The sequence below is a fragment of the Lacerta agilis genome, chromosome 7, assembly GCF_009819535.1.
Source record: "Lacerta agilis isolate rLacAgi1 chromosome 7, rLacAgi1.pri, whole genome shotgun sequence".
Lineage (NCBI taxonomy): Eukaryota > Metazoa > Chordata > Lepidosauria > Squamata > Lacertidae > Lacerta > Lacerta agilis.
Window position 1 is genome coordinate 23,881,875 of NC_046318.1, and position 15,379 is coordinate 23,897,253.

Sequence of the window (15,379 nt, forward strand, 5' to 3'; positions counted from 1 at the left end):
TCACAGAATCTGGGAGGGGGGGTCATATTCTTTTGCGCCCATTGTACATTGTTAGTTTTGCAATAAAGGACGGTAACTTAAGGCACAATCTTAAAAACAATAAGCTGTTATAACAACAACAACAACAACAACTTATTATTTGTACCCCGCCCATCCGGCTGGGTTTTCCCAGCCACTCTGGGCAGCTTCCAACAAAGATTAAAATGTCATACATTAAAAAGTTCCCTAAACAGGGCTGCCTTCAGATGTTTTCTAAATGTCAGGTAGTTGTTTATCTCTTTGAAATCTGATGGGAGGGCGTTCCACAGGGCAGGCGCCACTACTGAGAAGGCCCCCTGTCTCGTTCCCTGTAGCTTTGCTTCTCGCAGTGAGGGAACCACCAGAAGGCCCTCGGCGCTGGACCTCAGTGTCTGGGCAGAACGATGGGGGTGGAGATGCTCCTTCAGGTATACCGGACCGAGGCTGTTTAGGACTTTAAAGGTCAGCACCAACACTTTGAATTTTGCTTGGAAATGTACTGGGAGCCAATGTAGGTCTTTCAGGACCAGTGTTATATGGTCTCGGCGGCTGCTCCCAGTCACCAGTCTAGCTGCTGCATTCTGGATTAGTTGTAGTTTCTGGGTCACCTTCAAAGGTAGCCCCACATAGAGCGCATTGCAGTAGTCCAAGCAGGAGATTAACTAGAGCATTAACCACTCTGGCGAGACAGTCCGCAGGCAGGTAGGGTCTCAGCCTGCATACCAGATGGAGCTGGTAGACAGCTGCCCTGGATACAGAACTGACCTGTGCCTCCATGGACAGCTGTGAGTCCAAAATGACTCCCAGGCTGTGCTCCTGGTCCTTCAGGGGCACAGTTACCCCATTCAGGACCAGGGAGTCCTCCACACCAGCCCGCCTCCTGTCCCCCAAGAACAGTAATTCTGTCTTGTCAGGATTCAACCTCAATCCATTAGCCGCCATCCATCCTCCAACTGCCTCCAGGCACTCACATAGGACTTTCACTGCCTTCACTGGTTCTGATTTAAAAGAGAGGTAGAGCTGGGTATCATCCACATATTGATGGACACCCAGCCCAAACCCCCTGATGATCTCTCCCAGCAGCTTCATGTAGATGTTAAAAAGCATGGGGGAGAGGACAGAACCCCGAGGCACCCCACAAGTGAGGGCCCAGGGGTCTGAACATTCATCCCCCACGGCCCAAGAGGAAGGAGCGGAACTACTGTATAACAGTGCCCCCAGCTTCCAGCTCCTCTAGACTTGTAAAGCAAGCCAGCATAAGTTACCCTAAGTTGGCGTAAAGTTACACCAGATTCAAACTCGGTTCAGCTGTGAGGCTGCTGCTGGCTGAACTGGCCCAAGCCTAGCAGAAGCAAAACATTCCTCTAAAATGGTGTTTCAGGGTACACCATCCTTTTTGCTGGCTTAAATTACACCAGGTTGGCAGATCACATGAAGGAACAGAAAGGGCTTTAGGATCCAGCCTAAGCTGCCCCTCTGCTCCCAACCAGAATTCCCCTTTTGGAGGGCTTTTAAGATCCTCTGGCAAAGCCTGCTGAGTCCTGGCTCAGTCAGGACAGGGGAGATAGGCTGGCATATCTCTGGCTGAGCTGAGGATGAGTTAAGCTGGCATAGCCCAGCTGTGACAGGAACCTCCCAGCTCAGCTATAAATCCATTGGATCCTAACCCACTTATAACATTGCTTGCTTAGGCCCCAACTAGACAAGACGCCATTTACTCAACAGCAACTACATTGGAAGCTTCCATTGCAAATGGGAGCTTTTATTTCATTGCAAATAGCAGTGTGCTCCCCCCCCCGCGCAAATGGATCAGAACCACAGGGGGAAGAAAGGGTTAAATCCCCCAAAAACCCCATTGAGGGGAGGATTTCAGTAGTTTCAGAACCAACTCTTCTTTTCTCCTCTGGACTTGGTTTCTATGTAGCTTCTTTTTTTCTTTCTTCTTCTTCTTCCTTCATATATAGCCTACAGTGACTGTAGACAAGTGGTTTTTATAAGGATTTTAATGTAGATAGTTCTAAACTATGTGGTATGAAAGACCAGAAACAAACTACTTTGTACTGGAAGGACAAATCTACTAATAAAGTATTTTTTAAAAACCCCAATTGAGGGTCCTGATTCAGGTCAGGGAGCCACTTGCACCTACTATTTACTTTAAAAGAGACATCACTTTAAAAAAAAGCCATCTGAGATCCAAATGTTCTCATGGCAAATCAGTTGCACCAATGCTTTTTTTAAAAATACAAATAAAGACTGTGGATTTGTTCACTGCCCCATAACTGGATCTGCTTCTAAAACTCATTTCAGATTTTAGATGAATTAAAAGTATGAACAGAAACCAAGGGCTGCTAGCTGCAACGATGGTCAAAAAGTCCTTGGCTCTCCTGCCCACTAGAATTCTTTGCTTTGGCTTCTCAGCTGCTTACTCAGGTAGAACCCTTTATTACCCAGTACAGATCATAGGCAATACACACTGTGATTGCCCAGGAATCCAGCTAAGAGGTCCTGGAGAGAGACAGCTGCTGATTATGTACCCAGCAGGGTGGCCAAACATCCAGGATTGGTTTTGCCTTTGCAAGAATTTGCCTGGTGACCAGGAAAGGGATTGCACATAATTTGGGAACTGAGGTCCTAGGCATTTTTTTCAGCTCTGTTAGGAATGCTGCTCATCTATCAAGAGGAAGTGAGCAATCCATCCTGCCACCCTCATGCCTGTTTTCAACTTTATTGGGTTGTGAGCTGTCACCTGAAACAGGTTGTGGGCATCCGTCTGCATCGAGAGACAATGGAGTGTGCCTCCAAGGGAGAAGTCAAACCGCTGCATTAGCAGCACCAACGTGACCTTCCATGGTGTGCAAGCCTGGGCAGTGTGCATGGAGGTGCTGGGCTGCCCTCTCAGCCTCACTGACGTGCTCCAAAGGAAAGCTGAGCAATAGGCTTGGCACCAGCTTGGCTGCAGGAGTTGCCAGAAGGAGGCGTACAAGGCACCATCCAACCACCTTAGGGACTCCACTCTGGATTTGTGTAGGGTTTACTCCTTTGCCTTTTCTCCTCCTGAACATATCCCACAGGGCAGTGGAGAAGAAGAAGAAGAAGAAGAGTTTGGATTTGATATCCTGCTTTATTACTACCCGAAGGAGTCTCAAAGCGGCTAACATTCTCCTTTCCCTTCCTCCCCCACAACAAACACTCTGTGAGGTGAGTGGGGCTGAGAGACTTCAGAGAAGTGTGACTAGCCCAAGGTCACCCAGCAGCTGCATGTGGAGGAGTGGAGACGCGAACCCGGTTCCCCAGATTACAAGTCTACCGCTCTTAACCACTACACCACACTGGCTCTCCAGTGGAGGTCTAAGATCAGAGTTTTCCTTCTAGATGGGCTAGCTTGCCAGGTGACGAGCCCCATCTGCTCCTCACTTCCTTCTACAGCACATGCTCTTGACCTTCAAATCCACTATTAGTCTTCTCCACTCAATCCACTGTAACCTGCATTCACACGCAGAGGAAGTTCCTAACCCACTGAGAGTTTGAGACCCATTGGCTCTCCTCACCTGGTTTAGCCAGCCAGTCAAACATGTTCTCAGGGTGTGGCCACTGTCACATGCTGACAGCTTCTCGGCACCACAGGAGAGTGCTGAGTGCAAGGTGGGGGACCAGAGGTGGGCAAACCACCCCAGAAGGAGCATGATGTGTCCCCCATCAGAGGTACTACCTAACATCCCATAAAACAGGTAGGGCAGGTAATAAAAGGTGTGGCGTGATGACTGAGGAGGAAAGAAGTGAGCATCTCGGTGACGGTGCTTAGTTTCATCTTTAACAGTGCTTCTATAGATGCTTTCTGCAGCAGGCTGGCATCCAAATGTCTCAGGAGATTTCTTCAACTCACTTTGCTATGGAGAACTGTACACTACAAAACCCTGTGCTCTGCATGCCAAAGGCCCCAGGTTCAATCCCTGGCATCTCCAGGTAGGTTTCCTGTCTGGAACCCTGGAGAGCCACAGCCAGTTGTGTAGACAGTTGTGTTAAATGGGTCTAATAGTCTGATTTGGTCTAAGACAGCTCCCCATCTTCACATGTCACTGCTTTCCACTTTCTGCTGCATCCAGACATTTTTTTTTACAGCAGCATAGCCCGGCTGCACGCATTTCCTCAGCTGTCCTTACCAGCAATTACCTAGTTATCGCCACCACAGCACAACTGCTCTCCCTCCGGGTTCACGCTACCAAATTACCCCCTTTCCTTCTATTTCCCTACCACCAAATTACCACCTGTGTGGTCAGCTCCTCCCTTCGCTGCATAACACAGCACAGATAATTACTGCCCTTCACTCAAATCCCATGGCTTAAGCAGCAGGTTGTAGGTTTTGAGAGTAATACGAGGCTGCTGCTGTTTGCCAGCCCCTGTACTTCTGATGAGTAAATATAATGAAGTGGTTGTACTCTAGAAACAGAGAGTGCCAAACAATACAGCCCTGCACTAGATGCACCAAAAGAGGGGGGGGGGCCTGGAGCTTGTTTTGTTCTGTTTCTTTTATTTTAAGAAGGGAGACTTTTGAATGACAGGGAAAACAAATAGCAGATCAAAGCTGTCCCATATGGGGATCAAACCTGCAGTCTTGGTATTATCAACACCATGCTATACCAACTGAGCTATCCAGCTGACATGTCTATGATTGCACTATAAGGCTGCAATCCCAAACATATCTAAAGCCTCATAGGAAACAATGGGACTTACTTCAGAAGAAATGTACATAAGATGCACTGAAATACCAGGGCTTTTCCCCCCCAGGGGGGACTCAAAGGAACTCAGTTCTGGCACCTCTCAGGTGGGCGCCATTGCCAGTCTAAGAGAACAAGGGAGGTGTTCGTGGTGAGTTCCAGCACCCCTTTTTCTACAAAAATAGCACTGTGTAATACCGTTTTATCAAACCATCCATTTCCTACAGGTCCTGCACTCAAAAGTTGAATGTAACGTTGACTTTGGCTAGAATGCACATTCATGTTAAAACCCCCACTTTTGCTGCTGTGATACCAGGATTAGCAAATATCGTATCATGGCTTACAAGGCATTCTTCCTGTATATTTGGGCAGAGAACAGTTACTAAAATTTACCTACTTTGGTGCAGTGCAACATGACCTTTCTGGGACCTTGGCCACATAGATTTTTGCCTTGCTGGCATATGTGAGATAATTCTTCGTAGGTGTCAGCTGACAAAGAGACATGTCCATAGCACCCTTGTGATTTCTTTTTTTTTTTTAGTGGAGGGGGGCAGCTTGTAGCTTGCACAGACATTGCATCAAGAGAGGTGGGAAGAAGTGGGGACTAAGGATATTGCAAGTCATTGTTTATTTGCTTATTTATTAGACCGGTTAGTTGCTTGTTCCCCAAAGGTCTCCAGGCAACTTACAGCACATTTGAAGACATAAACATTAATAGATTGTGCCACTAACAAATTCAAACAAAACAAAAACAAATTAATACAGCTCCAACACCCACAAACACACATCAGTATGGCCAGCATAGATAGGTAAAGTTAAAGGACTCCTGGATAGTTAAGTCCAGTCGACTTCGACATGCTGCATTCTTCTCTGTTTTCAGGCCGTTCATCCACAAACAGCTTTCTGGGTCATGTGGCCAGCAACTAAACAGCATCTGGTGCATGGAGGACTGTGATGAGTGCCAGAGTGCACAGAAATGCCATTTACCTTCCTGCTGCAACTGTACCTGTTTATCTACTTGCACTGGCATGCTTTCGAACTGCTAGGTTGGCAGGAGCTGGGACAGAGCAACGGGAGCTTGCTCCGCTGAGCGGATTCGAACTTCCGACCTTACGATTGACAAGCCCAAGAGGCTCGGTGCAGGGGTGCAGGTGGGGCTGTGATGCTTTTCTGGCTTCTCAGCACCATGTGTTGCTGCCAGTTACCAAGAGGGGAAGGGACAAGCAGCAGAGAGCTTAGCAGGGAGCAAAAGCATCATTGGGAGTGTTGCATGGTACAGTGTCTAGTTAAACTATGGAATTCCTTCCCACAAGAGGTAGCAATGGCTTGGGGGGAAAAAGAATTTGACAAATGGATGGAGGATAAAGTGATCAATAGCTACCAGCCATTTACTTCCACTGTCTGAGGCAGAGTGCTTTTGAAGGGACAGTTGGAATACAGACAACGAGGGATAAACTAAATTGATACCAATTTTGTGTGTGTGGTGGGGGTGTGGAAAAGGGGAAGACTCAGAAGGTCTAGGACAGGCATACCAGATATTCCATAGCTAACAAATTTTGCTTTCTTAATAACAGCTCCTAGAATACATGTCACTCTGCAGCTGCTTGAGTTGTGGCGATAGAATATCTATTGACTGCAGTTTGAAAAGGGGCAAGGCCTTTAACAGTAATCAGTAAACTGAACCATTCATTTATTGGATAGATTTATTGAGTACCTATTGCCAGAGCCACTATCGAACTCTAGTAAAAGCCAAAAATGAATATTTGAAAACTTCAACCTGAGTTTTCTTGTAGGGGTCAGTATTGTTCTTTCTAGGAGGTGAACTTCAAGGACAGAGAGAGCTTTGGCAAAGACTAGCTGCCTTGCTGACAGCACTTGTTTTCCTTTTAAAATGTTCATTTGCCACTTCCTCATTCTTCTGCGGTGCATCCACACATGAACTTCTCAGTCTAGTTAAAACTGGAATAATCTACAGCCAAGGAACACCAAATGTCACAAGAAGGTGGTCAAGCTTTCAAGTTTGGAATTCTTAATCTTGCTGGATGTCAAGTATGGAGGGCAGGGGGGGGGGCGTGCGAAAAGCAGGCATAGTGTTAAAGGCATCAAGTCTGCAGATGTAGTACTCAACGCGGGTGGCGCTGTGGTCTAAACCACTGAGCTTCTTGGGCTTGCCAATCGGAAGGTCATCAGTTCGAATCTGTGCAACGGGGTGAGCTCCCGTTGCTCTGTCCCAGTTCCTGCCCACCTAGCAGTTCAAAAGCATGCCAGTGCAAGTAGATAAATAGGTACCACTGTCATGGGAAGGTAAACGCCATTTCCGTGCACTCTGGTTTCCATCATGGTGTCCCGTTGCACCAGTGGCGGTTTAGTCATGCTGGCCACATGACCCAGAAAGCTGTCTGTGGACAAACGCCAGCTTCCTCGGCCTGAAAGTGGAGAAAAGTGCCACAACCCCATAGTCACCTTTGACTGGACTTAACCATCCAGGGGTCCTTTACCTTTACCTCTTGTTTATTTTTAAGTGTAAGACAGAGTCTCGGAGGAGTTTTGCAGGCTTGCAGGACCATCTTATACATGGCTGCACACAGGTGTAAGTTCTATTGGGTTCAATGGGGCTTCCAGGTCATTGGATATAGGATTGCAAGCATAGATGGTTTTTATTTATAGTATTTATTTACTTATTACGCATATCTACCACCCATTCAACCAAGTCCCAGGACTGCTTTACACAAACAAACAAATGCAAAATTTGCCAATCTAGGTGCCAACAGATTTTGGGATGCGTAGGGGTCTGCTAGGACAAAGAAACACTAATAGCTGATCTGCATTCCATCACCTTGCCCTATTGTAGTTTTGGAGTTTTAGGTTCCCCATCTCTGGTTTACAGAGTGTTTCACTGACATACACCCTGCTGAATCCCATGCAAGCTCCATGGTGGCTTACAGCAAAATGCCACAGATTTGCCTGTTGTTGACTTCAGGGTGTCATCCTGAAGTGGGAACTATGATGTTAATGTTCTGTCTCTCTCTGGTTACCCCAAGCCACTTTCTGCCACAAACCAAAAGGAAGTGGTAGCCTCAGGTGCTGGATTTGGGATGTTGTTAAGGAAAACAGTGTGGGAGACACAAAGAACTTAGGGCTGCTCCACAGAGCACAGTTTCTGCAGAAGCCTCATTGGAATGGACAGGAGTTTTGCAAAAGGACAGCAGTGTTCACCCAAAGCTCCTGTTCATTTCAGTGAGGTGCTTTCACTGAAGAAAGTCCCAGAGCCTATGATTCACCTTTCGGAAGGGATGCCATTTGGGTTTTGTATCTCAGGCCCAGAAAGGACTTGGGCTAGCCTTGCATGTGACTATAGTGGTGTTCAGTTTCTGTAGCATGGATCTGCGCTTCCACAGTAAGGTGTGCTGCGATGTCATCCTGGCCACTGCAGCATATAACGAACAATTCTCTGTTACAGCGACAGTCAATAAAGAGATATATGTCTATATGTGTGGGTGTGGGTGTATACAAACAGATATATATTCTGCTGATTCTTGTCACATTCTTAATCTGTTTTAGGGACATATTAATACCATTGTTTCTGGATAAAACGTGGCTAACGGAAATGCCATGGTTAAAAAATACAACAGCTGCTGCTCAGGAGGTGGCAGGCAGAAATTTCAAGAGTCGCTCAGCAACCTGTCATCTATCTAAATCGTCTGGCAGCCTCCAAGGTTCGTGTCTGGATTTTTCGCTTTGCGGAGTGAATCAGTAGGATAATGGTGTAATAGGGTGGACCCAGACATGGGCGGCATACACCTCGGAGGCTTTCCTTAAAGCATGTTTGCATCAGGCAGTTTCCTGGGATATCATCTGGGAAAGGCTGGTGGAATCCGCACTGCATCCCAGGTCAACTCTATAGCCAGGAAAGGACTTCTCATTAAGGAACTCTCTTTCCCATTATGTTTATTTATTTATACACTGCCTTTCCTCTACAATGGCTCCCAAGATGGTTTACAATAAAAAGAAGCCAAGACAATGTATAATTACAACAATTAGGTGGTGGTTCTTCTTTTTCTTTTTGAAATCCAAATAGACAAAAAAAGCCTAGGCAAATAGCATCAACAGCAGGGCAATCAAAATAGCATCAGAAGAAGCAAAACAAGAGCAGAAATAACTTGCTTAATCTAATTGCTGGAGATGAAGTGAAAAGGTATGATCACACGGACACACGGACACAAAGAGAGGAGAACGTATCCTAATGGAATGAATCCTAATGAGTGTTCCATAGAACAGGGACCACTGCTCCCTTATTGAGGGCAGCTGTTTAATAATCCATAACCAATCATATCTAGATCAGGGCCTCATGGATGGATGTTAATGGCAAGGACTGGGTGCAGTGCTCCTTCAAGAGAATGTGTGCTTCCTGAAAGAGGAGCAGAATGTGAAGTATTTCAGCATAATCACAATACACCAGGTGTGCCATCAATGGGGCCCGTTGTGCCCTCCCTCTGCTGCAAAGCAAGACATAGGTCTTGGGAGAGAGGCGGTGGCCTGGAGAGAGCCCCAAGGGCCAGATAGAGAGACTGGGAGGGCCACATTTCAGTCACAGACCCAAGGTTCCCCATGTCTGACTTAGCCCAGCCATATGCCTACCAGGAGCCTCAAGGTAATAGCCCTCTTCCACTCTTGCTTCGTGCCAATTGGCATCCAGTGGCAATCTGCCTCTGTACATGGAGATTCTGTGAGGATGTTTGGAGCTTTTAGAGTTAAAGAAGCTCAACAGTTCGCTCCTCCCACAGGGAGGATGTGTCACAACATCCGGGGTTATCTGCTGTATGCTATGCCTTTGTGATATATGTGACGCACCGTTTATTTCTTGTTCAGTCCTGCCTTCACCTTTGAGCGGACAAGTCCTACTTTCACTTTTGAGTGGATCGGAGAGACCGGAGATGGCTTCTCAATCTCCGGGGAAAACTCTGTAATTTATGTGCTTGTAAATAAAGCTTACTTGCTTTAATCAAGCCAGACTTTGTGGGAGTTTAATTGCTGGCACGAAAGGTACACACACCGTTGCGCAAGGAGAAGTAAGAAGTAAGAAACTCTGCTAAAGCACTGGAGAAGCAGGAGAACGCAGAAGGAAGCATTGCTGGACACCACTCCAAGTGCTAAACTGGTTTTAAGGCTTTTCCAGTTAAAACCAAAAGCCCACAGATTCCATAAAAAGGCTTCGTGATGAATCACCATCCAGGGAGAATCTATGTGTGAGCTTACATTCGAACCCGTGTGCCCAAGTCCATATCATCCTCCACCAGGGCTGCAGTCCCACTTAGGATGAAATACACATAGACTCAGTAGGACTTTACACCCAAGTAAATGGGTGTAGGACCGGGCTGCCATTGTGAAGGTGCAGCTTGTGAAAGGCTTCATAGTAATGCCACAAGTCTAGATTTCCCAATCAGCACTCTGGACAGCAGCCCTACCCAAAAGTGTGTGTGGGGGGGGGGGAGTACAGAATCCATTGGACCTTGGGATTTCTTTCAAGGGGTGAAAAGAATTAATGACGGGTAAAATGGCAGTAGTAGGTCCTTGACATCTAAATAAACTGACTCATTCTAAGAGCTGCCCTTCCACCCACTCTATGACAGCCCAGTCAATGACAGATATATTAGAGACTGGCTCATTGGTTTTTATAAGGAAAAATGTCCTTCCCTGTGTACACGTGGCAGCAAAGTCCCATCCTTTTGCCAGAGGGGTCGACTGTGTGGGTTTGAATGAATGAGCCGTGCTCACAAATGAGTGATCACAGCCCTAACCTCTCACAAGTGGTTCTGAATCACAGCAAACTGAATGAAAAATGGCCTGGATTTGCTCTCCAGTCCTTCCATTCTCAGACAGTGTGCTCAGAACCTGTTGCCCATCTTGGCATGCAGAATCAAGGCAGCAACGATTTGCGAGAGCAAGCATGTATAAACATATCTAAGTTCCCTGTCTTGGAGTCACTGGCGTCTGACACCTTGTTAACAACACGATTTGAGAAGCCTCATCAGGGCCATTTCACACATTACAAAAGGTGGTTCCGGCTTTGCCACCAAGTGTACCCTGCAGTCAGTTGGGACTCCTTGATTATTTGTGTTTTCAAACTCCCCCCCCCCACTCCACATTCACAGTTTATAGTTTTACTTTTACCACTACGCTTATAATCTCTTCAGTGTATTCTTCTCAAAAGTCTAATGTGTGAAGTGACCCCGAGGAACCCTCTGAAGTGTAAATCTAAAGTGTAATGAGCTTGAGTACGTATTGGTCTCGATTTTAAAGGTTTGGGCTTAGACTGGCTTTAAAAGAATCAAATGCCATTTGGGGAGATCCCCAACCTTGCAAAACACCGGTGAGTATTTTCTATTCAATTTTCTGTCAAACACAGAATGTTCGACACATTTGCGGATTCAGTTTGGGGTTGGGTAAATCTGTCAGTTATGGTTATGCTCAGTTTCTCATTTTTCCAATTGTAAGTTCAGTTCTCGACATTTCCATGTGATTTTGCATTTTTTTTTTAAAGTCCTCATGAAAATTCATGAGCATTTTAGTCAAATTTCTCCTAGCACACACATTTTTGTACACAATGTTGTATACACATAGCAATTTCCACTATAATGTATTTATTATCATTATTATGATTATGATTATTATTATTATTTTATACGCTCTTTTCACTAATATATGCTTTGTTATCCACATTTAACCACAGTTTGTGCATTTTTGCACACATTCCTCAGCTGGGGAATTGCATTGCAAAATTCAGAAAAGGGGCAAATTTTGAAGAATGGATGGCTGTGTTACAGGTTGCATGTTGTTTCAGAAAGTGCACATTAGGGAGATTCGACTTTAAATGTGAACTGAATTGAATACCCCCCCCCATTTGCACTTATCCCTTTGGGGTTCTCTGTATAGTTTGTTACATTCCTATGCCCAATGTCATTCATGCTGATTAGAGTGTGGTGCTGATAACAACAAGGTTGCAGGTTAGATCCCTGTATACAACAATTGCACGTTCTTGCATTGCAAGGGGTTGGACTAGATGATCCTCAAGGTCCCTTCCAACTCTACAATTCTATGAATCCATGAATCTAAGCCTTGCCCAACTCTAATTGACCCAGTGCCCTGCAAAAAGGGGTTTCCGATCTGGTTATCAAGAGAGCATATTTTAGGTTTCAAACAGGTTAAATTTGCAGGGTTTTGCAGAAGAGGACAGTATACCTTACACCTGTATTTTGTGGATATCTATGTCTGTGCTGAGTCTCTGTCTCTGAGTCTGTGTTGGATTTCAGATTTTATTGTGATCTACTTTTTTGTTTGGTTTGATATATAGCTGCATTGTTCTGCTTTTTTGTGCACCACCTCAAGCCATTGGATTGGAGACTTTAAAAAAAATCTAATAAACATAAAATAATAAAATGATAGTTTTGCCAGCCTTCCAAAAAAGACAGGGATGTAAAAATGGTAGCAGTACTGCATTCCAAACCTTTGCAAAAGAAAAAAGGGGTGAAAGTCACAGTCTCAGCCTAGTAATAGATTCTCCGAAAAAACACTGGTCTTTTTTCTTTTTGCTCCTAAGGCAAATCTTTGGAAGAGGCATTGCCTCCTGGGAACCTGCAGGCTCTTATTAAGCACAAGTTTAGAGATCTGCTAAGTATGGGCTGTGATTCTCAGTGTAAAATGGCCATAAAACAAGTTGAACTGACCCCAGGAGATTCTCCCTTGGAATGGAAAGAATATAGGAAATGGCCTTCTGCTGAGTCAGGGCATTGATCCATCTGGTTCAGTGATGTCCCCACTGACTGGCAGCAGCACTCTAGAGTTTTATAGAATCATAGAACCACATGGTACCCTGGGATCATCTAGTCCAACCCCCTGCATTGCAGAAGGAATATGCAGCTGTTCCATATGGGGATTGAACCTGCAACCTCGGTGCTATCAGCACCACATTCTAACCAACTGAGCTATCCAGGTCGTTTCCCCAGCCTTACTTAGAAATGCCAGAAACCAAAGCTGGGACCTTTTGCATGGAAGCTGGAAGCTACAGCCTTTCGTCAGGAAAGTGGGTTCAAGTTGCATCCCTGAGCACACAGCTATGGCAGTAATGGGAGTCTGGGTATTCTCCATCAACCAAAAGCCTTGCTTGAAGGACACTACGAAGTCATTTTACCAGTTGCCAACAACTGGTAATTAGGGTTGCCCAAGCCTCTAAACCGCCCACTGCAGTGGGAGACAGGTTGCATCCTGTCGCTTCTTCCCTAACCCTAGTCCTGTCACCTGTCTTCTCCTTACCTGGCTGCTACAGTAAGCAGGTCTCCACAGAAGACAAACAGTGAGGAAGGTGCCATGGAGGTCATGGTGAGATGCATTGGAGATGCTGCACTGGGAGACAAAAAAATCATGTTCTGAAATCCAGTTACAGGTCAGGATCTTTATACTCGCACTTAGGGAAGGGGCTCATTGGTCAGTATCAGTTTCTCTCCATTTCTCTCTCGTCCAATCTTGAGTTCCGTTCTCCTCGTCTCCATATCAATTTGCAAAAAAAAAAAACAACACCACCACCTCATGAAAATTCATCAGTATATTGCAGATTTCTACTAATAGAGTTTTGCTTGCATTTTTGCCTAACGGTCACATTTTTGCAAAGTATTTCCCCCCTAACATAACATGTTCCTGTATATTATTTTCACTAATATATACATTTTAATGCACGTTCCCCTAATTATGCATTTTTGTACACATTAGTTGACTGAAAAACTGCATTGCATAATTGGAAGTGTTTTAGTTATTCATTTTATTTCTTTATTAAATCTGTATGTGTGAAAAATTGCCGTGTTTTGGTTTGTGTATTATTTCAGGAAGTGCGAATTTGGTGGGTTCACCATTAAAACAGGAATGGAATCAAATTTCTCCTTCATTGCTACTTGCACTCAAAGAGTCTAACTGCTCCCTCCATTCTTTAAAGTTTGTTAAAGCTCATTATTTTAATTATGGCACACAGAGACAGAGGTTAGAGTCAGAGAAGTGGTGCTCATATTTTATTGGGATGGGTAGGATATTTCCTTATTAATATTTACTAGATGAGCATTTTATGTAGCTTGTATTTCTCATTGTTTTTAATTTTTCCTGGTTTTAAATTGCTTTTATTTGTTAAATGAAATAAAATGCATGCATACATATAAACACAATCTACATAAATCACATACACAGAAACCTACTTCCTAATAAGGGTCACTCTTGGTGAAAGTTGTAATGGTTTTTGCATTGATCATGACTGTATGCTTTACCATGCATATTTCCAATGCTCAAAAACACTTCTACCTATTCACACACATGTGTGCATGTACACACACACACACACTATTTAATATGATTGACACTTTCTGTTCAAATCCCTATCCCTAGTAAAGATGACAGTTTGACAGACTTCACAAAAACAATAAAGTGTCTCAGAGCTTAGAAATAAAAATAACCAATAAATACATCATGACATCTTCAGATAAAATGTGACAGAAAAAATGTACTTATTTCAGTGGAACAGCCAGAATGATATGGATTATAACCCTTTGTATCACAGTCAAAAGAATATCAGATACGAACAATATAATTTATTATGATAGTCAGAACTGGTTGGAAAACCAGTTAGGTGGAGGAGAAACTCACTTCTTCTTTTTTAAAGTGAGAAATTCTAATGATGGGTGGAATGTATCTCTGTTGTCATTGTCGTTGTTGTCAATATTCAGTGGAAGTTTTGTCATAGGAAAAAGGACCCCCTGGATGGTTAAGTCCAGTCAAAGGTGACTACGGGGTTGCAGCTCTCATCTTGCTTTCAGGCCGAAGGAGCTGGCGTTTGTCCACCGGCAGCTTTCCGGGTCATGTGGCCAGCATGACTAAACTGCTTCTGGTGCAATGGGACACCGTGACGGAAACCAGAGCACACGCAAACACCGTTTACCTTCCCACCACAGCAGTACCTATTTATCTACTTGCACTGGTATGCTTTAGAACTGCTAGGTTGGGGGCAGCCGGGACAGAGCAACAGGGGCTCACCCTGTTGCAGGGATTTGAACCATTGACTTTACGATTGGCAAGCCCAAGAGGTTCAGGGGTTTGGACCACAGCGCCACCCACATCCCTCGTTGTCATAGGAAAGTGTATGGGGGATTACAAGCAAGTAAGAGCAGGTGTGGGTACCTTGATGTTTGTATGGCAAATGACAAGATCATGGTGTGCGATTGTAATCTGCATTTCAGCTTTGGGGGAACTCTCTTCCTGACCCCAATGGCTGCTATTACAGTTTTGTAATTTCCCCCTTCGCTTCCACAGTCAGGAAAACTTCAAAGGTGACTTCAGTTTGGAAGTCCTTCATTTATGCAGAATTTATATATTCTGTACACATTTATTCTCTCCCGTATAGCAGATGAAGCTGTGGGCTAATCAAACACTAAAAGCTATAAAGAGTAGCTGTTTTTCCCTCTCCCCCCCCCCACCTGACATTGTGTAACGTTGCTTATCACCGCCAATGCCAAGAGCCAGCATCTGCTTGTGTCATTCCTCTCCAGTTTCTTGTGAAGGAGACCCCGTGCTCTTGTCACCAGGAAAGCACCTGTCCCATGGATCCCTGTCAC